The 26214-nt window shown below is 45.3% G+C and overlaps 1 protein-coding gene and 1 long non-coding RNA gene across 2 annotated transcripts in view; one reads left to right on the plus strand and one right to left on the minus strand.

Annotated features, from left to right (window-relative positions):
• Positions 1-23087, minus strand: part of LOC138365113 (uncharacterized) — a 61919-nt gene extending 38832 nt beyond the window's left edge. The window contains exon 1 of the long non-coding RNA XR_011228655.1: positions 22891-23087. This is a non-coding gene — a long non-coding RNA (uncharacterized lncRNA). The remainder of the gene's footprint in view (positions 1-22890) is intronic.
• Positions 1-26214, plus strand: part of LOC138365061 (fibrinogen-like protein A) — a 648457-nt gene that overhangs the window by 293424 nt on the left and 328819 nt on the right. The window lies entirely within an intron of this gene.

Below are 26214 nucleotides of genomic sequence, written 5' to 3' on the forward strand. Positions count from 1 at the left end.
AGCTATACTGCCCACCAGCTATACTGCCCACCAGCTATACTACCCACCAGCTATACTGCCAACCAGCTATACTGCCCACCAGCTATACTGCCCACCAGCTATACTGCCCATCAGCTATACTGCCCACCAGCTGTACTGCCCACCAGCTGTACTGCCCACCAGCTATACTGCCCACCAGCTATACTGCCAACCAGCTATACTGCCCACCAGCTATACTGCCCACCGCCCATAGGGACATAAAACAGACGGTCCTCCCACAGCAACAAAAGCTTCTCAAACCAGGCAACTTTCTCGGAGTAAATAAGGTGACTTCTCTCTCACACAAAAGGTAAACTATTATTTTGTTTATACAAGAGAGACAGACAGACAAACAGTAGATAGATGTATGGCCAGATAGATTGATAAATGGATTTATAATTGGATAGATAGTTGTATGGATGATGGACAGATAGACTGATGGATAAATTGATAGACGGATAATTGGATTGATGAAAATATTGTTGCATAGACGGATAAGTAGTTTGATGGGTTCAATAGATAGATCGAAGAAGTGTTCAATAGGTAGATAAATGGATAGTTAAATACATGGATAGAGAGATGGATGGATGGATAGGTGTATAGATGAGCAAAAAGAGAGATAAAGGGATGGATAGATTTAAAGATAGATGAACAAAAGAACAGAGAAAGAGATGGATAAAAAAGGTTGATAGATGAATGCATAAATATATCGCTACTAGGATAAATATGTAGATATATTGATGGATACTTGGATAAATATAAATATTGAGGATTGGATAGCTGGAAAGAGAGGTAGATGGATAGATGGATGGATAGATGTAATGGAAAATATCCACTTGAATAGATATACTTCAAAAGAACTTTTTAATATGAATCTGTGATGAGCGACAAACTGCCTATCATAAATAATTAATTAATAATATTATTATAATTATATTTCCAACTATAGAGGATGGCCAGACACGAGGCGCACCTTGTGGCCTCTAAGCTGCCCACCACAGTGGCCGATTGTGCCACTACACTGATCCTTAGGATAGTAGTTTAAAAGCACCTAATATGGACAACCTGACTGGTTTTTCAAGTACCAGTAGTTGTTAATGTTCATAGTCTGTACCTGTATATAATGAAGCTAAGACGTCACGAACCAATATAACAATTAATATAGACTTTGAGGAAAGAGAGGGAGACACGACAAGAAACAGCTTTTATATACACAAGGATCTCTTGTTGAGCTGCCATTCAATCATTATATACACAAGGATCTCTTGTTTAGCTGCCATTCAACCATTATATACACAAGGATCTCGTGTTTAGCTGCCATTCAATTATTATATACACAAGGATCCCTTGTTTAGCTGCCATTCAATCATTATATACACAAGGATCTCTTGTTTAGCTGCCATTCAATCATTATATACACAAGTATCTCTTGTTGAGCTGTCATTCAATCATTATATACACAAGGATCTCTTGTTTAGCTGCCATTCAATCATTATATACACAAGTATCTCTTGTTGAGCTGCCATTTAATCATTATATACACAAGGATATCTTGTTTAGCTGCCATTCAACCATTATATACACAAGGATCTCGTGTTGAGCTGCCATTCAATCATTATATACACAAGGATCTCTTGTTTAGCTGCCATTCTACCATTATATACACAAGGATCTCTTGTTTAGCTGCCATTCAACCATTATATACACAAGGATCTCTTGTTTAGCTGCCATTCAACCATTATATACACACCAATATGGGTGGTGTGGGTAAGACCAAAGAGGCAAAGACCAACCCCCGCAACCACTACTAGGTGAGTACCACACTAGGGCGATGTTCCGCCTCACACTAACAACACCGTCAAGTAACATCTCATACTATTGAATATTGTGTTGGGCCAAGTATAAGTGTGTATTAATGTTAAGGAGACTGTTGAGCTTAATTGTGGCAATGATAAACATAGACCTAAAGTAAGTAATATTTATAGTCCAGAGTTTACCTGGCTAACACGTGAAATATTTGTATGTTTCGTTATTTGGGATGATAAAGGTTGCCTTGCTGGCAGGTGTGGAAGAGGAGACACATGTGTCATCCAGTAAGGGCAGGAGTGGTAGAGGAGACACATGTGTCATCCAGTAAGGGCAGGTGTGTTAGAGGAGACACATGTGTCATCCAGTAAAGGCAGGAGTGGTAGAGGAGACACATGTGTCATCCAGTAAAGGCAGGTGTGGTAGAGGAGACACATGTGTCATCCTGTAAGGGCAGGAGTGGTAGAGGAGACACATGTGTCATCCAGTAAGGGCAGGTGTGGTAGAGGAGACACATGTGTCATCCAGTAAGGGCAGGAGTGGTAGAGGAGACACATGTGTCATCCAGTAAGGGCAGGAGTGGTAGAGGAGACACATGTGTCATCCAGTAAGGGCAGGTGTGGTAGAGGAGACACAAGTGTCATCCAGTAAGGGCAGGTGTGGTAGAGGAGACACATGTGTCATCCAGTAAGGGCAGGTGTGGTAGAGGAGACACATGTGTCATCCAGTAAGGGCAGGAGTGGTAGAGGAGACACATGTGTCATCCAGTAAGGGCAGGTGTGGTAGAAGAGACACATGTGTCATCCAGTAAGGGCAGGTGTGGTAGAGGAGACACATGTGTCATCCAGTAAGGGCAGGAGTGGTAGAGGAGACACAAGTGTCATCCAGTAAGGGCAGGTGTGGTAGAGGAGACACAAGTGTCATCCAGTAAGGGCAGGTGTGGTAGAGGAGACACAAGTGTCATCCAGTAAGGGCAGGTGTGGTAGAGGAGACACATGTGTCATCCAGTACTAGCAGATGTTTGCTAGAACCGCCATAGTGGAGTTGGCATATGACCACACTGAAACACACTCTTGCCAGCTAAGCTTGCCAGCTTAACTTGTCTGTAAGCTTGGCTGCTAAGCTCGCCAGTTAAGCGTGCCAGCTAACCATGCCAGCTAAGATTGCTGTCTTCATATATAATATAATTGCTACTAACCATATTTAAGTTGTTTATTTAACATTCAATCCGGCCAATGAAGGTGTTTGATAATTTAAGTTGTGCTCTAGTTTGGAATAGTTCCTGGTATATGTTCATTTGGCAGTCTTGCTTATGTTTGTTAAAATGTTTGTCCCATATACTATATTTGTTGGTGCAGGTCGCATGATCTACTGGCTTGGTGGGTCCCTTGAGCTCACACTACAATATTAACAATTACAGTTTGGTAAATCAAGTTAAACATAAATATTCAACTATAACCACTGGACTCATTAAAATTTTTATTTAAATAAAATTTAAATAAAATATAAGTAACAAAACCACGTGGAAGCATAAAACAATCCTATGACTTATACAGTCCACTTAAGACCAGGATCTTTAATACAATACTTTCCTCACAAGATGGGTGGATAGATTGAGTGTTATATAGAATGGGTGGATAGATAGACCCAAGAGTCCAGACATTAGGGCCTAGCCACTTGATAGCACCTATAATAACGATGAGGACCATAGTACATATATCGACGGTCAACGCAATTAGAGAGTAGAAATCGGTACTATTGAATTTGGACAGACCAGAAAAGAGTTTCTATTTGTGTTGCCAAGACAACCTAAACTAACCCAGCCTAACCTTCCAAGGCCTAATACACGCTACCTGAGGCCTAATATAGTACATATATGCAATGCTAAGCCTAAGAATATTTCTGTTTGTATTTTACCTTGATTTTTTTGGACTTTATAAAGTGAATAGTTCTTAATTGTACTATATTATTGCTTATTAGGTCAGTGTTTCTGCTATGGTGTACATAGTTACAAAAACTACTATCACAACAGGAGATTGGGTTGGAGTGATGAATGGATAGATATATAGATGGGATGGATAGATTTATAAATAGGTGGATATATAGTTGTATGGATAGATGGAGAGTTAGACAGACAGGTGCACGGATAAATAGGCAAGACAGATATTAAACAGACAGAGCCTGGCAATGCTGGGTTTCCCCACGCACCCTTATATACTCATAGGAGACAATGTTCGTCTGTCTGTTCAAACTTGGAGGCCAGACACTTGGGCCTAGCCTCTACCATTGTTGGAGGCCTGACACCTGGGTCTTGCCTCTACCATTGTTGGAGGCCTGACACCTGGGCCTTGCCTCTACCATTGTTGGAGGCCTGACACCTGGGCCTTGCCTCTACCATTGTTGGAGGCCTGACACCTGGGCCTTGCCTCTACCATTGTTGGAGGCCAGACACTTGGGCCTTGCCTCTACCATAGTTGGAGGCCAGACACTAGAGCCATGCCTTTACAACAGTTGGAGGAAAGACACTTGAGCATTGCCTCTACCATAGTTGGAGGCCAGACACTAAAGCCTTCCCTCTACCATAGTTGGAGGCCAGACACTAGAGCATTGCCTCTACCAAAGTTGGAGGCCAGACACTAGAGCATTGCCTCTACCATAGTTGGAGGCCACAGACTAGAGCATTGACTCCACCAAAATTGGAGGCCAGACACTAGAGCCTTTCCTCTACCATAGTTGGAGGCCAGACACTTGAGCCTTGCCTCTACCATAGTTGGAGGCCAGACACTAGAGCCATTTCCCTACCATAGTTGGAGGCCAGACACTTGGGCCTTGCCTCTACCATTGTCGAAGTCCAGACACTTGAGCCTTGCCTCTACCATAGTTGGAGGCCAGACACTAGAGCCATTCCCCTACCATAGTTGGAGGCCAGACACTTGGGCCTTGCCTTTATCATTGTCGAAGTCCAGACACTTGGGCCTTGCCTCTACCATAGTTGGAGGCCAGACACTAGAGCCATTCCCCTACCATAGTAGGAGGCCAGACACTAGAGCATTGCTTCTACCATAGTTAGAGGCCAGACATTTGGGCCTTGCCTCTACTACAGTTGGAGTCGAGACACTTGGGCCTTGCTTCAACCATAGTTGGTGTTGGAAATTTCCAACACTAATACAATACTATTGTATTATAATAAATCAGTATTAAAATATACTAATTACAGTAGTTACTAAAACTTACTAACAGTAATGTTCACATAAACTAACTATTATATCTGCATATGGATACTGGAATTCTTACGAAACCAAGCACCAGTATTACGTCAGATTATATCTAGTTAAACACATTTATAAATGTGCACATTTATAAATACACATTTATAAATTTATAATTTATAGCCAGTGTGTTAGAGAACTGAATGTGATTCTCTAAAATCATCAGTATTCCGTGTGATAATTATTTATGGATAACATAACTCCCAGATAATTCTAAATCGAGAGTTGTTTAATTACAATTGTTATCAAGTAAGAAATTTACCGTCACGCGTGAATGCCATGGAGAAAACTGAAATCTTCTCCATTTCTTGTTTACCACCATAAGACGAGAAAGTAATAATATTTAAAACCCTAGAATTACAACCCAGTCTTTATTAGTCTTTCAGCCACAATTGCGCGAAATAATATTATTCGTGATAAATAATTTCTGTGGTGAATGCGGGGACGCGGGTTGGAGAAGGAGGAGAGACGCCATTGTGTGTGTGGAGTGGTGAACTCGTGTTGCGGAATTGAGCAACAAAGGTCGTGGCGTCAGAGCCTGAGACACGTGACGTTGGGATTATCAGCAAGAATTACACTGATACTCAACCCAGAATGAATAATTATTGTTCTACGTGATCTGCAGTGCTCGGTCAACTAATAACACGTCGATATTCAAGCCAAGCTATCAACCACGTGTACGACATTTTGGAAGTTTGAGACTGAGACGCGATACCGGCAGCCTTCAGCATAATTTGCACCTTTCGATAAGTATATAGTTCTTTTTTGATGCATCATTAGAGATTGTATATGTCGTGGGCAGCCTGTCGTTATATCGAACGACTACAAAAAATCCAACGTTAGTACCGCACTAATTTTTATTTTAGATTTCATGAATATTGAGATTTAAGTAGCCTAGTTCAATGCTACGTAATATCCCTTAAATTACAGCTCGTATGTGAGGAGTCAACGAGCTGTTACCTACATTCGTGTTATTCGCCTCTAAGGGCTTCTACGTGGAATTCCTGAGATCACGAGGGCGAGGCGTGAATGATGTCATAGAAATCGTCTTAAAGCTAAGACCTTTTTGTACACATTTAATTACTCCAATTTTTGCTATTTGTTCATGATTCTCTCAAATTGAATACTCGTCATGTACACTGGAGATAATATGTGTTTATTTAGATGATTGTTTTCTAATGCTAATAATCTTTATAATTTCTACTGGTAATCTCCTATTGATTCTTTAATATTTTGGTCACAATATTATTTATCAAACAATGAACTGGTGTACGAACCACACTAGTTTCTAGACGTATATGAAGTTCTAGCAATACCCCCCCCCCCCAATGTAGGTGTTTGAGGCTTTGACTTGAGTTAATTAACCATACAGCCCATTAATTATTTAAGTGATTATGCTTTCTAATATTTATCCATAGACACTGGTTCTTCCTTGTGTTTCTAATGATCACTTTTTATTAGTTTCCCTCTTTTCTTAAAAGTGCGTGGTCCTTCGTAATTGATTTCATTAATATAATAATTAAAAAAATTGAGTCAAGCCCAGATATCCCACAGTTGGAGTCCAGACACTTGGGCCTTGCCTCTACCATAGTTGGAGACCAGACACTAAAGCCATTCCCCTACCATAGTAGGTAGCCAGACACTAGAGCCTTGCTTCTACCATAGTTAGAGGCCAGACATTTGGGCCTTGCCTCTACTACAGTTGGAGTCGAGACACTTGGGCCTTGCTTCAACCATAGTTGGAGTCCAGACACTTGGGCCTTGCCTCTACCATAGTTGGAGGCCAGACACTAGAGCCATTCCCCTACCATAGTAGGAGGCCAGACACTAGAGCCTTGCTTCTGCCATAGTTGGAGGCCAGACACTTGCGCCTTGCCTCTACCATAGTTGGATGCCAGACACTAGAGCCTTGCCTTTACCATAGTTTGAGTCCAGTCACTTGAGCCTTGCTTCTAGCATAGTTGGAGTCCAGACACTTGGGCCTTGCCTCTACAATAGTTGGAGGCCAGACACTTGGGCCTTGCCTCTACCATAGTTGGAGTCCAGACACTTGGGCCTTGCCTCTACCATAGTTGGAGTTCAGACACTTGAGCCTTGCCTTTTCCATAGTTGGAGTCCAGACTCTTGGGCCTTGCTTCTACCGTAATTGGAGTCCTGACACTTGGACATTGCCTCAACCATAGTTGGAGTGCAGACACTTGAGCCTTACCTCTACCATATTTGGAGTCCAGACTCTTGAGCATTGCCTCTATCATAGTTGAAGACCAGACACTAGAGCCTTGCCTCTACCATAGTTGAAGTCCACACACTTGAGCCTTACTTCTACCATAGTTGGAGGCCAGACACTTGGGCCTTGCCTCTACCATAGTTGGAGTCCACACACTTGAGCCTTGCCTTTTCCATAGTTGGAGTCCAGACTCTTGGGCCTTGCTTCTACCATAGTTGGAGGCCAGACACTTGGGCCTTGCTTCTACCTTAGTCGGAGGCTAGACACTTGAGCCTTGCATCTACCATACTTGGAGGCCAGACACTAGAGCCTTGCATCTACCGTAGTTGGAGGACAGACACTTGGGCCTTGCCTCTACTATAGTTGGAGTCCAGACATTTGAGCCTTGCCTCTACCATAGTTGGAGGCCAGACACTAGAGCCTTGGCTCTACCACCTTTGGAGTCCACACATTTACGCCTTGCCTCTACCATAGTTGGAGTCCAGACTCTTGGGCCATGCTTCTACCGTAGGTGGAGGCCAGATACTTGAGCCTGGCCTCTACCATTGTTGGAGGCCAGAAACTTGAGCCTTGCCTCTACCATAGTTGGAGGCCAGACACTTGGGCCTTGCCTTAACCATACTTCGAGGCCAAACATATGGGCCTTGCCTCTACCATAGTTAGAGGTCAGGCACATGAGCCTTGCCTCTGTCATAGTTGGAGGCCAAACATTGGAGCCTTGCGTGTACCATAGTTGAAGGCCAGACACTAGAGCCTTGCCTCTACCATCTTTGGAGTCCAGACATTTAGGCCTTGCCTCTACCATAGTTGGAGGCCAGACACTAGAGCCTTGCCTCTACCATCTTTGGAGTCCAGACATTTAGGCCTTGCCTCTACCATAGTTGGAGGCCAGACACTAGAGCCTTGCCTATACCATCTTTGGAGTCCAGACATTTAGGCCTTGCCTCTACCATAGTTGGAGTCCAGACTCTTGGGCCTTGCCTCTACCATAGTTGGAGTACAGACACTTAGGCCTTGCCTCTACCATAATTGGAGGCCAGACACTTGAACCTTGCCTCTACTATAGTTGGGGGCCAGGCACTATAGCCTTGCATCAACCATAGTTGGAGGTCAGAGACTAGAGCCTTGCCTCTACCATAGTTGGAGACCAGACACTAGAGCCTTGCGTCTACCACAGTTGGAGGCCAGACACTGGAGCCTTGCCTCTACCATAGTTCGTGGCCAGACATATGGGCCTTGCCTCTGCCATAGTAGGAGACCAGACACTAGAGCCTTGCCTATACCATAGTTGGAGGCCAGACACTTGAGGCCTTGCCTCTACCATAGTTTTAGTTCAGACTCTTGGACCTTGCTTCTACCACAGTTGGAGGCCAGACACTTGAACCTTGCCTCTACAATTGTTGGAGGCCAGACACTAGAGCCTTGCCTCTACCATAGTTAGTGGCCAGACACCTGAGCCTTGTCTCTACAATTGTTGGAGGCCAGACACTTAGGCCTTTGCCTCTACTATAGTTGGAGGCCAGACACTAGAGCCTTTGCTCTACTATAGTTGGAGGCCAAACACTAGAGCCTTGCCTCTACCATAGTTGGAGGCCAGACACTTGGGCCTTGCCTCTATTATAGTTGGAGGCCAGACACTAGAGCCTTTGCTCTACTATAGTTGGAGGCCAAACACTAGTGCCTTGCCTCTACCATAGTTGGAGGCCAGACACTAGAGCCTTGCGTCTACCATAGTTGGAGGCCAGACACTAGAGCCTTGCGTCTACTATAGTTGGAGGCCAGACACTAGAGACTTGTCTCTTCCATACTTGGAGTCCAGACTCTTGGTTCTTGCCTCTACCAAAGTTGGAGTGCAGACACTAGAGCCTTACCTCTAGCATGTTTGTAGTCCAGACTCTTGATCATTGCCTCTACCATAATTGGAGGCCAGACACTAGAGACTTGCCTCTACCATACTTGGAGTCTACACACTTGAGCCTTACTTCTATAATAATTGTAGGCCAGACCCTTGGGCCTTGCCTCTACCATAGTTGGAGTCCACACACTTGAGCCTTTCTTTTACCATAGTTGGAGTCCAGACTCTTGAGCCTTGTCTCTACCGTAGTTGGAGGCCAGACACTATAGCCTTGCCTCTATCATAGTTGGAGGCCTGACACTTGGGCCTTGCCTCTACCATAGTTGGAGGCCAGACACTTGAGCCTTACCCATACCATAGTAGGAGACCAGACACTAGAGCCTTGCCTCTACCATTTTTGGAGGCCAGACACTTGGGCCTTGCCTCTACTATAGTTGGAGGCTAGACACTTGGGCCTTGCTTCTACCATAGTTGGAGGCCAGACACTAGAGCCTTGCCTCTACTATAGTTGGAGGCCAGACACTTGGGCCTTGCCTCTACCATAGTTGGAGGCTAGACACTTGGGCCTTGCTTCTACCATTGTTGGAGGCTAGACACTTGGGCCTCGCTTCTACCATAGTTGGAGGCTAGACACTTGGGCCTTGCCTCTACCATAGTTGGAGGCTAGACACTTGGGCCTTGCTTCTACCATAGTTGGAGGCTAGACACTTGGGCCTTGCTTCTACCATAGTTGGAGGCTAGACACTTGGGCCTTGCCTCTACCATAGTTGGAGTGCAGACACTTGGGCCTTGCCTCTACCATAGTTGGAGGCCAGACACTTGAGCCTTGCCTCTACCATAGTTGGAGTGCAGACACTTGGGCCTTGCCTCTACCATAGTTGGAGTGCAGACACTTGGGCCTTGCCTCTACCATAGTTGGAGGCCAGACACTTGAGCCTTGTCTCTACCGTAGTTGGAGGCCAGACACTAGAGCCTTGCCTCTACCATAGTTGGAGGCCTGACACTTGGGCCTTGCCTCTACCATAGTTGGAGTGCAGACATTTGAGCTTTGCCTCTTCCATTGTTGGAGTCCTCACACTTTAGCCTTACTTCTACCATATTTGAAGTCCAGACACTTGGGCTTTGCTTCTACCAAAGTTAGAGTCAAAACAGCTGGACACGCATATTTGTAGTTAATTTTAACGTCTTTACGTGGCGCCACAAAGTAGAGTATTTCAGGCAAGCATTTATTTCGTCCTCTGGTGTCGATCTAGGAATTACAGGAATTTTTTGTCTGAAATCTACTGCAAGCAATATTAATGCGTTCCCAAATGGTCTGATGTTTCCACTCAAAACTTGCAATGATCGATCAAGAACCTCGAGCGATTTTGTTATGGGCAATTGTGCATTCATTCTAAACAATAAGTTTACATTTCTGCAATACTTTTCCCATGCCGGATGCTTGGAAATGTTGCACATGGGAGTTTCAATGAATTGCATGTTCAGTAGCAATTTCAAAGCCGAAGTAGCAGTTCTTCCACCATGTAACAATGTCGCAGCTATTCCGGACGAGCTAAGGTTAGCTAAGGTTATGCCATTTTGGGATCGAAATGCTGCCAGAATCAATCTAATTAGGAAGGTTTTACAATTCCCCCCTGCGCATCTAAGAAGATTTCTCCAAATCCGTTATTGACATGTTGGAATTATTTGATTGTAAATGAATTTTCGCTCGAGCATTAGCTGAGGAAAATTTGATTGCACATCGACAACAGATCACCCGTGTTGTAATTTTGTTCACGACGCAATTCTACATCAAACGAAGCAGCAGCAGATCGATTCGGCGATGGCATTTCCAATTGATTCAGAACTTTGTTCGCGATTTCTAAGCACAAATCTTTAATCATTATCAAAGCTTCGTTGTAGATTTCTTCTGTGAAATCCATGTTCATATTTGATTTTTCCTTGCGTATTCGACGGATAATATCATCAGCCATGTGCGATTTATATTTCTCCCACAACTCAGATGGAGATGAAGGAGAGCAGGCGGTCAATATAATTTCAAATAATGCACGAATTTGATTTGTATGTGACGTGTTGGACGTCACTAATGCATATATCCCTGTGTCGGTCATTCTCCAATAAATTCAGAGCTGGACATGCACTACGGAAAGTGGCATGTGTAACACCGTTGACAAATCTTAATGGCTGGAAAGCCGTTGGACCGGCCACATTTACCAATAGCATGCAAAGAAAGAAGCATTCATCTGGATTGGGATGCACGGTGTACAGTCTGCCAATTGTAGTTTGTTTAAATATGCCAGGTTGTCCGTCGACTCGATCTCCTTGTTTGAGTCATTCAAAGTATTTTCTACTGGCATTCCATGTGTAATACGTAGGCATTTCCAAATACAGCAGTGTTTTCGCAAACGCATCATTTTGACATATCGTGAAGAAAGCAGTTAACGTTGTAGCCGGTGGATTCATAGCTGTTTGTTGCACATTTGCAGCTGTGAAATAAACGTGTTGTCCAGTTTCTTGTTTTCAAAACAAAAACAAAAAATACTAACAAAATATTTATATTCAAACTCAGATCAATCGACACAGCTCAATTTCACCACCTATTGCACTGACAAATAAAAAGATCAGTAAAAAAAAAAAATATTCCCACGAAATGAATAGTATGGTAAAAAACACAGCTCAATTCAAATGCAACGTCACCCAAAATAATTAAATCAAAATGAAAATAAATCAATATCTATGAAAATTCAATTTATCAATGCAATCGGAAACATTGAAATGGAATCATGACATATTTTGAATATTGTATGTTGCTTACGTGCAACAGATGGCGCTGTTTTTCATAAACGCATGTTTTTACCTGTCACAGGTGTGGCATCTGTATAGTAGGTATATAAAAATACGCACGTTTTCGAATGGAACGTTGTGTCAAAATTTCAAAGCAATCGGTGAAGAACTTTCGGAGAATACAGCATGTGTTGCTCTTACGTCCAACAAATGGCTAAGTTGTTAAAAAAAAAGCATGTTTTTTTCCTGTCACAGGTGAGGCATGCGAGCTATATAGGCGAGCTATCTTTTTATATAGTAGATATATAAAAAGACGCGCCTATTCGAATGCAACATTGTGTCAAAATTTCAAAGCAATCGGTAAAGAGGTTTCGAAGATTTCCCCTCTCATGAAAAACACAGTTTTTCAGAAAAAGCATGTTTTTTTTACCGTCACAGACGTGACATCTATACAGTATGTATTTAAAAACCTGGCCGGATGCAAATGAAACATTGTGTGAAAATTTCAAAGCAATCGATGAAGAACTTTCGGAGATTAGCGATTTTGACCAAACAAACATTTCTAATTTTATTTATATAGATAAAATAAGTCTTTCAATAAATTATAAAGTAACTCAGAATATTTTCAAATTTTTTATAAAATGTCTATTGTTTAATAAAACTGAAAAAGAAATTCTTTATATTTAAAACTTGTGTATATAGAATTGAACATGAAAATTTCATTCTAGAATTTTGAGTGTTAACAGAAAAGGAGAAGATATGGGGAGGTAAATGTAAGGGCACAATTAAGTGTATTTATGTACTGTGCAGACAATAAGGAATGTACTTATTATATTTAGTATTAAAACGTACTATCTATTCGGAGGATGCGTTGCGTTTGGTTGTCGTGAGGTGTACGGGGCGCTTTTAATTAAATTGGGGTGTGTCACAGGGTCGAGGGGTTGTGCCCGTGTTTTGACTGAGGGACTATTTGGGTCGTGTTGCTTGGAACGTCTATCTCGCCTAGGCCGCCGGAATAGATGTTTCGTTTGTTGCATGAGACGTTGCCTATGAATGCCCGGTTGTTTATGTTGGGTTTGGTGGACTAAGACGGTTGTGTTCATTGTGGGGAAAGTAAGTCTCAATTGCATATCTTTTATTTTTGCGGGTCGGGTTGTCGGTTTGAAGGACTGGTTGCGGGATACTATTGTGGCTTCTTGTGGGCCAGGGCTGCACGTGGATTTGTTGCCTTTTTCTGTTCCTGTCATTTCCTCGAGGGAACAGGAAAATTCGTAATAGGCTAAGTGTATCGTTTTCGGATTAAGTTTTTTGTTTGCAGGTTGTAGGATGGAAGGGTACAATGTGGGGGTCAGGTTTTGGGCTTTTTGTGGAGTCGGTTGCGGTATTCTATGTGGTGATTACGGCGGACTTTACCGAGGGTGCTTAATTGTTGGTTTACGGAAGCGTATGTGGGATGTGCAGCAGATTGTGTTTTTTTGTTGTTGTGTGTTCTCTTACTCCTTTAATGTTTTTTAAATTTTTGTGAATGTGTTCTCCATTGCCTGGTTGTTACTAATTTAAATATTGTGATATGTTGTGTGTTGTTTGTGTGCTCTATATTTATCTTTCATGTGTCTCGTGTCTCTGTTGTTGCGGACTGATGCGGTGTGTGTTGTTTGGACGGATTTCCGTATCTGTTATATTCTCTGTGTGTTGGTTTGTGTGTCTTGGTATACAGTGTTTGTGTTGGTGTGTGTTGTTGTTGTACTAAAGTAGTGCTTTGAGTTATGTGTGTTTTGCATATTGTTTATGCTATGTTACATTTTGTTGTGTTGGAGTTCTTTCTGTTTGTTTTATGCATATTTTTTGTTTTATATTTTTTATGTTCTTATTGTGATGTTTGATGCCGGTACTGTGCCCTCTCAGTGTTATAGAGGTGTTAACGGTCCCATTTTTCTGGGCTCTGGTGTGTGAGCGTGGCACTGTGTAGGTGGTGCGTTTTAATTTTGTGCATTTCACCGTATTGTTTTGATGTTCTTTCCTGATATATATGCCATCCATGTGTTGGTCGGCGGGTGTGGTCTGGTTCTGTTATTTTGCATTATATTTTACTATGATTTGCGTGTGTTATGTTTACTGTACAGTTCTGTTGCACTGGTGTACTTCTCAATCTTTTGGTGTTTATTTTGTATTGTATGTGTTTATGTGTTCTCTGTACTCACCTGTTCTGGTGCTTTGGTACCGTGCTTTTTATGTTGTATTTATATGTTGTTCCAATAAAGAAATCAAAACGAGACTCGTCGTTACAAAGCGCTTAGTCATTTATAATCTAACCCAATACTATGACAAAACAAATGCAGCGATGCCTTTCTGCGCTTTCCAAGAAACTGGTTGATAAAAAATTATTTTTCCATGACTGTACCAGGCAATCCACTTCTGGTGTTATACAGAACATAACACCAAGAATTGATTGTCCAAGCATCAGGGTACTACCTGATGTTAGGACAATGCCATTGTTCCTATCCATTAAGCACAATCAGATAATTATAGACTTATAACTCTAACATCGTGTATTCGTAGTGTTTGAACGAATTGTCCTTAGCAAACTGTGTATTCAAAATTAGTTTGTTCTCATATATAAATTAATATTCTTATACATAAAAATTATATGTATAGTTAGGCGTAGGTGAGGTTAGGTGTTTAGGTTTTGTTGGCGATTATCTGTATTTGAAGTATGTGGGTGAAGCATTTATAGCAACCCGTCCTCATCTCAAGTCCATTACATCCAGCGGTCGGCCCCACAGACGCATTCATAAATTTTAACATGCTGTTCATTCAAAACGGGAATTTTCTCATATATAAATTAATATTATAATATATTAGCATATTGTGTGTATATAGGCATAGTTTAGGTTAGGTTAGGTGCTAAGGTTCTAATGGCAATTATTTGTATTTGTCAGCCCGTCCTCCAAACAAAGATCCAAAAGTGATTCCATGCACCCGCCAAACCCCCTGTTTATGAATGAAAAACGATTTACACATGACTCACAACTCATTTCGTTCGAACACTTCCAGAACAAATGCTTCACTGACGAATTTTGTTCGAACCACAACACTATAAATGCTTCACCCACGTACTACAAATACAAATAGTCGCCAACAGAACCCAACCACCTAACCTAACCTATGCCTATATATGCACAATATGCTAATATATCATAATATTAATTTATATTTGAGAAAATTCCTGTTTTGAATGAACAGCATGTTAAAATTTATGAATGCGTCTGTGGGGTCGACCGCTGGTTGTAATGGACTTGAGTCGAGGACGGGTTGGTATTTGTAGTACGTGGGTGCAACCCGTCCTCGACTCAAGTTCATTACATCCAGCGGTCGACCCCATAGACGCATTCATAAATTTTAATATGCTGTTCATTCAAAACGGGAATTTTCTCAAGTATAAATTAATATTATAATATATTAGCATATTGTGCATATATATATGCATAGGTTAGGTTAGGTTAGGTGTTTAGGTTCGGTTGGCGATTATTTGCATTTGTAGTACGTGGGTGAAGCATTTATAGCGAAGTGGTTCGAACAAAACTCGTCGGTGAAGCACTTGTTCCGGAAGTGTTCGAACGAAATCAGTTGTGAGTCGTGTGTAAACCGTTTTACATTCATAAAAAGGGGGGATGGAATCACTTTTGGGGCTTTGTTTGGAGGACGGGCTGGCATTTACAGCGTTGTAGTTGAAATAAAAGTCGTCAGTGAAGCACTTATTCGAGATGAATTCAGACTATCAGTTTTTAATTCATATACCAACAAGTTATCATTCACCAGCCCGTCCTCCAAACAAAGACCCAAAAGTGATTCCATGCACCCGCCAAACCCCCTGTTTATGAATGAAAAACGGTTTACACACGACTCACATCTGATTTCGTTCGAACACTTCCCGAACAAGTGCTTCAATGACGAATTTTCTTCGAACCACAACGCTGTAAATGCTTCACCCACATACTACAAATACACCGCCCGTCCTCCAAACAAAGATCCAAAAGTGATTCCATGCACCCGCCAAACCCCCTGTTCATGAATGAAAAGCGGTTTACACACGACTCACAACTGCTGACGTTCGAACACTTCCGGAACAAGTGCTTCACTGACGAATTTTGTTCGAATCAACGCTATAAATGCTTCACCCACGTACTACAAAAACAAATAATCGCCAACAGAACCTAAACACCTAACCTAACCTAACCTATGCCTATATATGCACAAAATGCTTATATATTATAATATTAATTTATACTTGAGAAAATTCCCGTTTTGAATGAACAGCATATTAAAATTTATGAATGCGTCTGTGGGGTCGACCGCTGGATGTAATGGACTTGAGTCGAGGACCGGTTGAATACAAATAATCGCCAACGCAACCTAAACGCCTAACCTAACTTAACCTATTCCTATATATATGCACAAAATTATAATATTTTATAATATTATTTTATATATGAGAAAATTTCCGTTTTGAATAGACAGCATGTACAAATTCATGAATGCGTCTGTGGGGTCGACTGCTGGATCTGTGTTAGGAGGATGGGCAGGTTAAAATTGATGAAGGCTTCTTTAGGGTCGACTACTGGATAGAATGGACTTGGTCTGAGGACGAGTTGCATAAACAAGGGGATTGGCAGGTGTATGGAATGGAAATTGGCCGCTATTTATGAGCACGGGCTGTTTTATCTCTGTATAGAAAAAACGTGCTCTCATTCCATGTGGTATTCCACCACCCAGTTATCATATAGGTGGTCGTGCACTTGACCACAGCGAGACTTACAGGTACCTTGGTGCCCCCATTAACGACCCGGGGTACCTTTCTTCTCATAAGAGTAGAGATTAAAGCCCTTACGGACTCTAGTTGGTGTCAATCATAAAATTAGCGTGAGACTTTCAAGAATCATCTATATATAATTTTTCCACTCTGTGATTGACTACAATGCTCTACAAATCCCACTGTATACAGAGAAAGAGCTGAAATCCCTTGAAATTTTGCAAAATGAAGCTATGCGAGTTATCACTAGTGCTCCAAAGTCCACGAGAATAGTTATTATTAAAGCTGAGTTCAAATTATCTGCCTTAAGTGGAATTTTTTTTTTCCATTTGCACAGTTTTCGCCATGACTGTATTGAATAAATGTCGGTAACACATAAAATTTCAAATTGATGTGCTGCACTCAAGTGAGGTCTATAGAAGGAGATGGAAATTTGGTTTCTATTTTGGCATTAAAAGGGCAGCTTTAACTCCATTAAAACATTAAACATGTACCCTATTCAATTAATGATCAATCAACTAATTAATCCATGGGATAATTGGACTTTATCAGTAGATATCGGGAGTGCTCGCCTGGCCACAGGCGGAGGTGGACGTGATGGTGTTAGCTCCTGGTTCCCCAGCCCCATGAGGGGGAGGGGGAACCGTGAGATTCCCGAGGGGCCCAGGGAGCGTGCTGGTCAGTGGTTTGGGAAGGCCAGCACGGTATGGGAAGCTGGCCTCTGCCCTCTGTCGTATGGAAGGGTTCTGTTGGATTGGAATTCTCTAACCACACTTCTTATCCAGCTGTGGAGGTGGCTACTTTGGACCTGTTGCGTATTCCAGTAGCGGACGTGTGTGGTGTACAGCTGATTTCTGGGCGATGAGCTGTGGTGAAATTTTGCTCCTCAGCTGTTTACCGCAATATTGTGGAGCATTATGATGGGCGCTCCTTAACACTCCCTGATGGTGGTGGGTCTGTGACTGTGTCTTACTGTTGTGGTGTGATGACGTATGTGGCGGAGCATCGAGCGCCTTTTGAGTTCCCCGAGGATATCCTTTGTTAGAACTTTGCCAGGTTTGGGCGAGTGCTGCACATGACGAACGTCGTCTCCTTCGGAAGGTGTAAGGGTGTCCCGAGAGGGACGTGCACTTTGGCAATGCGCCTTAAGAGCCCTATTCTGTCATCGGTCATGCTACTGGACTTTTCTGTCCATGTAGAAAATGTCCATGTTTTGGACAATGTTCTGTCCATGTTTTCTGTCCATTTCTATGCGGGCCAGCCCCGGACTTGTTTCAGTTGCGGACTGTCAGGGCATCAGTCTGCAGATTGTGGGGCTTGCAGTATTCGGCATGTAAACCTCTTCAAGGGAGGAAGACTTTTTCTCCGCTTGAGGACCTGGATGCATCTCTGTGTGATGTCGACGTAGGTGATGTCTCCCGCCCGGTGGCTGCTCTGGTGATTGCCCCAGTGCCTGCAGCCCGCCAAGCTGGCGATGTGGGTATTCTGCCCTTAGGCTGTGCTATTCTGACCCCGACGCCAGCTCCTCTGCCCCCCGCCTGCCCTGTCTTCGGTTGCCGTGTCTTCAGAGCTTGTGCTAATGGATGTGCACGCGGAGCGGTCTTCGGTGGTGTGTGGTCCGATTTCCCTGGTCGTTGAAGCTGTGGTGTTACGGGATCATGCTGTATGTGGTCTTGGACATTCTCCCGGGGGTTCAGCTGAGGTGCCTCCTGGGGGGCCCGACAGTTTCGATGACCTGCTCCCGGTCTCCAAGCGGTCACGGAGCACCCTCAGTTGGTCTCCCCATCGTTGTGTGGCCTGGGCAGACGTGAATAGGCACTCTGAGGGCCACCCCCTTGTGCATCCCCCACCTGCACGGCTGTGCCCTGTGTTGCAGCCACTCCCTGTGCAGCTGCCTCCTGTGCAACTGCCCCCTGTGGAGGAGACCCCCATGCTGGTTGTGCCAGAGTTTATGTATCGCCCCCAACGGTTAGGCGAGGGCGTTCCCCCATCTAAGGAGGAGTGGGATCTGTGGGATGCCTACCTTGAGAAATATCCTCGTGTTAACTTTCTGGATAAATATGTTGATACCTATTGATTTGTCTGTGTTAATCTGTTTATCTGCTTTGCTGTGCTGTAGTTTTGTTGTGCTATGGCGCTTTGGTGCCTTTTTTGTGTAACTTTTTATATTCGTTTGTACCACCGTTCTTATGTTAATATTCTCAAAACTTGTAGTGTTTGGGATTTGTTCTTCCTTAGCGTACCTAGTTCCTTCTGAGACGGCGGTTTTGTTTTGGTTTTTATTTTATTTTGGTTTTATGTTTTGCCTAATTGTTTATTTTAGTTAATATTTGTTTTGTATCCTTGTGTATTCTGTCTGTATTTTGTAGTTTTTTTCCATTTTCGTGCTTTGTTATTGTGTCACTTAGTGCTTATGTTCTGGTCTTGTCCTTAGTTGTGCTGGTGCCTCGGCACCCTGAATTTTTTCTTGTGTATTGTATATTGTGAATTCCATTATAAATTAATTTTCAGTTGTATTGCTTTATGTGCAATGTTTTCTGTGATAATTGTTGTTCTATGTTCTTGGTCTGTGCTATGTTACTTTGTATGTCGGTGCCTTTTATGGTGTCTTTACTTTTGTTTTACAAATAAAAAGAAAAAATCCGTAGATTTTTATAAACGTACCCAAGTGAGATAGTGTACACAGTTTTACACAGGTAGCCTGGAAGAACGAGTCTACTTGATGAGAGTTATTCTGCTTTCCAGGCCAGAATTTAAGAGGTCAGAGAGAGATATATATTTATAAACGTTTTAATAATGCAGGCATAGAATGAGCATCCTTTCAATGTTACTAGAAATAGGATGTCGACAGTTTGTGATGCTAGCGGTCACATTATCGCCATTTGAGTGGCCGCAGTCAGAGATAGACGTGTGTTCCAGTGTCCCAGGAATATTGAAGAATACGGCCCTGAATGAAGTGTTTGAGTGCTGGCTACAGTGCATGACTGTTGAGGAAGCTGCCAAGGGCATGACACACGTAACTTATATATTTGAATTTGGTATTTGTGAGGATTTGGAGACGACCTCTAGCCTAAAGATGGTCGTGCCTGTGTGGAACTCTAAATCATTATGTCCTCAGGTGGAGAAGGATAAGCAGGTGACTTTGTGTGGAGCCTGCCAGGCGATTGTGTGAGATCAAGTCAGGAGCAAAAGAGCTGTGTGAGCTCATTGTGTGAGGCAGACATTAAGTGACTTTGTTGGACAACTGAGAGGATGCCATTTTTTGGAGCACCAGAGTTGAGCGCCCCCAAGCTACGAATTCTGCAGTAAGCTCATTTGTCAGTTGTTACAGTGCTTGTCCATGACTGATCGTATGCCCAGGGATCATGGCAAGTGTATATACATGTAGGATATATATTTTATTGTGTCAGTGAGCTAAAATAAGCAGATAGAGAAAAGAGAACATGCTGGAGGGAGGAGTGTTATATCCTCTCTCGAGGGAGGACAATGAGCGACAGATGGGCAGATGCCCCAAGCTTCGTGACCAAGGCAGAGATCCAAACGTCGTGTCAAGACACGTTTCCAGTATGGACTCACCCGAGTCCAGTATGGACTCGATAGGGAGCCGGTCGGCCGAGCGGACAGCACGCTGGACTTGTGATCCTGTGGTCCTGGGTTCGATCCCAGGCGCCGGCGAGAAACAATGGGCAGAGTTTCTTTCACCCTATGCCCCTGTTACCTAGCAGTAAAATAGGTACCTGGGTATTAGTCAGCTGTCACGGGCTGTTTGCTGGGGGTGGAGGCCTGGTCGAGGACTGGGCCGCGGGGACACTAAAAGCCCCGAAATCATCTCAAGATCTCAAGATAGCCCAAGGATGGGGGAGTACCCACCACAGTTGGGCCGACGTGAAGCGGCGTCAGAGGGCGAAATTTAGTCCTGGCATATAAGTTTACTAGATATGTTTTGTTAGGAAAGCATTTTATTGGCATGGTAATGGAATTGCAGGTTTGTCTGGGAAGAAATTAATGGAGGAACTTCGAGGCTGGAGAAGAAGGTATGCTGATCTCTAAGGTAGAGCAGAACTCCATGTTGTGGAATTGAACTTCAAGCAGTGTAGCGGAGCTACACGTTTCTTTGTGGAGCTGGTGGAGGAGTTTCACCGATGTTGGAGTAGGACTTCATTTGCAGCAGATTGGGAGAACTGCAGAAGTACCTTACCATATTTTGGAGGACCTTGATATATGCATTGGTAGTGAGCCTCTTGGAGCAGAACAGAGGATCATGTGAACACATTAATGTATGAGAGGAGTGCTTAAGTGATTATTGGCATGTAAGACGCAGTGTAAGGGTGAGAGATTTATTTCCTTTTTGTTGGGAATATTATGTAGATGTTCCAGGTATTTCAGCCCCACGCAGAGATTAATATTCCTTTATGATTGAAGATATATTATTGTGGTGTCATGTATTTCAACCCCAAGCAGGGAGGAGATCGTAAGTTGTAAGCCAAGAGATGTGCAACAGCCTGATGTAGATAGTTGATGAAGTTAAGATATGACATGAGAGTGCTACCAGTTTGTAGCAGTTTACAGTGTTGTGTGGTAACATTGTATTATATATCTTTTGTTGTGTACGTTTTAATACATTAAATGTTTGTTAACAGCTGGTCTTTTCTCTTCTCCTGTAGAGGTTCCCGGAAAGTGTGCGTGAGAGAGAGAGAAAAGGTCACGGTTGCTGACAGGGTGACAGTGAACAATAACTCTCTAAAGGGGGATTTAGGAGAACAAGGAGAAAACGGGGAGTCACGGCGGCTCGAGTAGGGTGTGTACTCAAGACAACAAGACCAGTTTTGGAGCCACACCTCATAATAATGGTGACGCTCAACCCCTCTCCAAGATAAAGAAGCCTACAGAGTGATCTCCCAGGTAAATTGCAAGCACTCCAGTGTCCATTGTCGGATATTTCTGACACCCCAAATACTAACACCTAGTACGATGAGATAAATTATTGTGTTAGGAAATTAAATTTACTAACATTACTAACATGAAGCGTCGTGCCGCCACATTCTTCCTACTATCCATGGCCACTGTTACATGAGCCGCCCACTTCCCATGAGAACAAACTATTTACATATATCGAATTAAACCCAGTCTAACCTTTATTTAATTTACTAGGTAATTTGGACTGGAAATTGATTTAATTCATTAGGACAAATTATACCTCCGTTTCTACCTTCAGGTACTATTAGGTAATGCACTAATAGGTAAGCACCAGTAGATAAGGTACATACAGGCGAGTACTATTAGGTAAGGCACTAATAGGTAAGCACTAATAGGTAAGACACTAATAGGTAAGACACTAATAGGTAAGACACTAATAGGTAAGACACTAATAGGTAAGCACTAGTAGGTAAGACACTAATAGGTAAGCACTAGTTGGTAAGCACTAATAGGTAAGACACTAATAGATAAGCACTAGTTGGTAAGCACTAGTTGGTAAGCACTAGTTGGTAAGCACTAATAGGTAAGGCACTAATAGGTAAGCACTAGTTGGTAAGCACTAATAGGTAAGGCACTAATAGGTAAGCACTAGTTGGTAAGCACTAATAGGTAAGGCACTAATAGGTAAGCACTAGTTGGTAAGCACTAATAGGTAAGGCACTAATAGGTATGTCCCACTTCCACTCACCACTTCCATCATATTACCTTACCCCCCCCCCCCCCCCACACTTAGTCTCACATAGGTAAGGCAGTAATTACTAAAACAGTAATAGAAAAAACAGTAATTGGTACCGCAGTAATAGGAAAGGTAGTAACAGGTAATGTTGTAATAGGTAAGTCACTAATAGTTAAGGCACTAGCGTATAGGGCATCAGAAGGTAAGGTTGTTATAGTTAAATCGCTAATTGGTAAGGAACAAATAGGTAAGGCAGCAATAGGCATGGCGCTAATAGGCAAGGCAGTAATAGGTAAAGAATAACATGTAATGCGGTAATATGTAATGCATTAATAGTTAACACAGTAGTAAGTATGGCAGAAATAGGTAAGGCAGTACTAGGAACGGCGCTAATAGGCAAGGCAGTAATAGGTAGGTAAGGCAGTAATAGGGAGGCACCACTCCCAGCTCACCACCACCTCATCTTACCAACAATCACTCGTGACAAGTTGGGAAGTTCTGGGGTCGTGTCATCATCTGTAGCTGCTGGAGACGCACGTAGTCGCCTTTGACACCTGGCGTCCAGTAAACTGTCCCCATGTGACTATGGAGATGCGTGGGAAACAAATAACTGCAGAAACTGTACCACCACCCGCCTCGGTGGTCCTCGTCCTGAGCACAGAACCCATCTGTGGAGGGAGACACCACACATATGCATTACAGAGTTTAGTGTCATGTCCACATGTTTACACACCTGCACCCACACGCACACACACATGCGCACAAACGCAAACTGGCACTTAAACAATAGCATCCACTCCCTGACCCTCACCCACTCAATGAGAGTGGGTGAGGGTCAGGGAGTGGGTGAGGGTCAGGGAGTGGGTAAGGGTCAGCGAGTGGGTGAGGGTCAGGGAGTTAGTGAGGGTAAGGAAGTGGGTGAGGGTCAGGGAGTAGGTGTGGGTCAGGGAGTGGGTGAGGGTCAGGGAGTGGGTGAGGGTCAGGAAGTGGGTGAGGGTCATGGAGTGGGTGAGGGTCAGGGAGTGGGTGAGGGTCAGGGAGTAAATGAGGGTCAGGAAGTGGGTGAGGGTCATGAAGTGGGTGAGGGTCAGGAAGTGGGTGAGGGTCATGGAGTGGGTGAGGGTTAGGGAGCGGGTGAGGGTCATGGAGTGGGTGAGGGTCAGGGAGTGGGTGAGGGTCAGGGAGTGGGTGAGGGTCAGGGAGAGGGTGAGGGTCTGGGAATGGGTGAGGGTCAGGGAGTGGGTGAGGGTCAGGGAGAGGGTGAGGGTCAGGGAATGGGTGAGGGTCAGGGAGTGGGTGAGGGTCAGGGAGTGGGTGAGGGTCAGGGAACGGGTGAGGGTCAGGGAGTGGGTGAGGGTCAGAGAGTGGGTGAGGGTCATGGAATGGGTGAGGGTCAGGGAATGGGTGAGGGTCAGGGAGTGGGTGAGGGTCAGGGAGTGGGTGAGGGTCAGGGAGTGGGTGAGGGTCAGGGAGTGGGTGAGGGTCAGGGAGTAGGTGAGGGTCAGGGAGTGGGTGAGGGTCAGGGAGAGGGTGAGGGTCAGGGAATGGGTGAGGGTCAGAGAGTGGGTGAGGGTCAGGGAATGGGTGAGGGTCAGGGAGTGGGTGAGGGTCAGGGAGTGGGTGAGGGTCAGGGAGTGGGTGAGGGTCAGGGAGTGGGTGAGGGTCAGGGAGTGGGTGAGGGTCAGGGAGTGGGTGAGGGTCAGGGAGTGGGTGAGGGTCAGGGAGTGGGTGAGGGTCAGGGAGTGGGTGAGGGTCAGGGAGTGGGTGAGGGTCAGGGAGCGGGTGAGGGTCAGGGAGTGGGTGAGGGTCAGGGAGTGGGTGAGGGTCAGGGAGTGAGTGAGGGTCAGGGAGTGGGTGAGGGTCAGGGAGTGGGTGAGGGTCAGGAAGTGGGTGAGGGTCAGGGAGTGGGTGAGGGTCAGGGAGTGGGTGAGGGTCAGGGAGTGGGTGAGGGTCAGGGAGTGGGTGAGGGTCAGGGAGTGGGTGAGGGTCAGGGAGTGGGTGAGGGTCAGGGAGTGGGTGAGGGCCAAAGAGTGGGTGAGGGTCAGGGAGTGGGTGAGGGGTCAGGGAGTGGGTGAGGGTCAGTGAGTGGGTGAGGGTCAGGAAGCGGGTGAGGGTCAGGGAGGGGGTGAAGGTCAGTGAGTGGATGAGGGTCAGGGAGTGGGTGAGGGTCAGGGAGTGGGTGAGGGTCAGGGAGTGGGTGAGGGTCAGGGAGCGGGTGAGGGTCAGGGAGTAGGTGAGGGTCAGGGAGTGGGTGAGGGTCAGAGAGTGGGTGAGGGTCAGAGAGTGGGTGAGGGTCAGGGAATGGGTGAGGGTCAGGGAGTGGGTGAGGGTCAGGGAGTGGGTGAGGGTCAGGGAGTGGGTGAGGGTCAGGGAGTGGGTGAGGGTCAGGGAGAGGGTGAGGGTCAGGGAGTGGGTGAGGGTCAGGGAGTGGGTGAGGGTCAGGGAGTGGGTGAGGGTCAGGGAACGGGTGAGGGTCAGGGAGTGGGTGAGGGTCAGAGAGTGGGTGAGGGTCATGGAATGGGTGAGGGTCAGGGAATGGGTGAGGGTCAGGGAGTGGGTGAGGGTCAGGGAGTGGGTGAGGGTCAGGGAGTGGGTGAGGGTCAGGGAGTGGGTGAGGGTCAGGGAGTAGGTGAGGGTCAGGGAGTGGGTGAGGGTCAGGGAGAGGGTGAGGGTCAGGGAATGGGTGAGGGTCAGAGAGTGGGTGAGGGTCAGGGAATGGGTGAGGGTCAGGGAGTGGGTGAGGGTCAGGGAGTGGGTGAGGGTCAGGGAGTGGGTGAGGGTCAGGGAGTGGGTGAGGGTCAGGGAGTGGGTGAGGGTCAGGGAGTGGGTGAGGGTCAGGGAGTGGGTGAGGGTCAGGGAGTGGGTGAGGGTCAGGGAGCGGGTGAGGGTCAGGGAGTGGGTGAGGGTCAGGGAGTGGGTGAGGGTCAGGGAGTGGGTGAGGGTCAGGGAGTGGGTGAGGGTCAGGGAGTGGGTGAGGGTCAGGAAGTGGGTGAGGGTCAGGGAGTGGGTGAGGGTCAGGGAGTGGGTGAGGGTCAGGGAGTGGGTGAGGGTCAGGGAGTGGGTGAGGGTCAGGGAGTGGGTGAGGGTCAGGGAGTGGGTGAGGGTCAGGGAGTGGGTGAGGGCCAAAGAGTGGGTGAGGGTCAGGGAGTGGGTGAGGGGTCAGGGAGTGGGTGAGGGTCAGTGAGTGGGTGAGGGTCAGGAAGCGGGTGAGGGTCAGGGAGGGGGTGAAGGTCAGTGAGTGGATGAGGGTCAGGGAGTGGGTGAGGGTCAGGGAGTGGGTGAGGGTCAGGGAGTGGGTGAGGGTCAGGGAGCGGGTGAGGGTCAGGGAGTAGGTGAGGGTCAGGGAGTGGGTGAGGGTCAGGAAGTGGGTGAGGGTCATGGAGTGGGTGAGGGTCAGGAAGTGGGTGAGGGTCATGGAGTGGGTGAGGGTTAGGGAGCGGGTGAGGGTCATGGAGTGGGTGAGGGTCAGGGAGTGGGTGAGGGTCAGGGAGTGGGTGAGGGTCAGGGAGTGGGTAAGGGTCAGGGAGTGGGTGAGGATCAGGGTCAAGGAATGGGTGAGGGGTCAGGGAGTGGGTAAGGGGCAGGGAGTGGGTTAGGGTCAGGGAGTGGGTGAGGGTTAGGGAGTGGGTGAGGGTCAGAGAGAGGGTGAGGGTCAGGGATTGGGTGAGGGTCAGGGAGCGGGTAAGGGCCAGGGAGTGGGTTAGGGTCAGTGAGTGGGTGAGGGTCAGGGAGTGGGTGAGGGTCAGGGAGTGGGTTTGGGTCAGGGAGTGGGTGAGGGTCAGGGAGTAGGTT

This window comes from Procambarus clarkii, chromosome 15 (assembly GCF_040958095.1).
Source record: "Procambarus clarkii isolate CNS0578487 chromosome 15, FALCON_Pclarkii_2.0, whole genome shotgun sequence".
Lineage (NCBI taxonomy): Eukaryota > Metazoa > Arthropoda > Malacostraca > Decapoda > Cambaridae > Procambarus > Procambarus clarkii.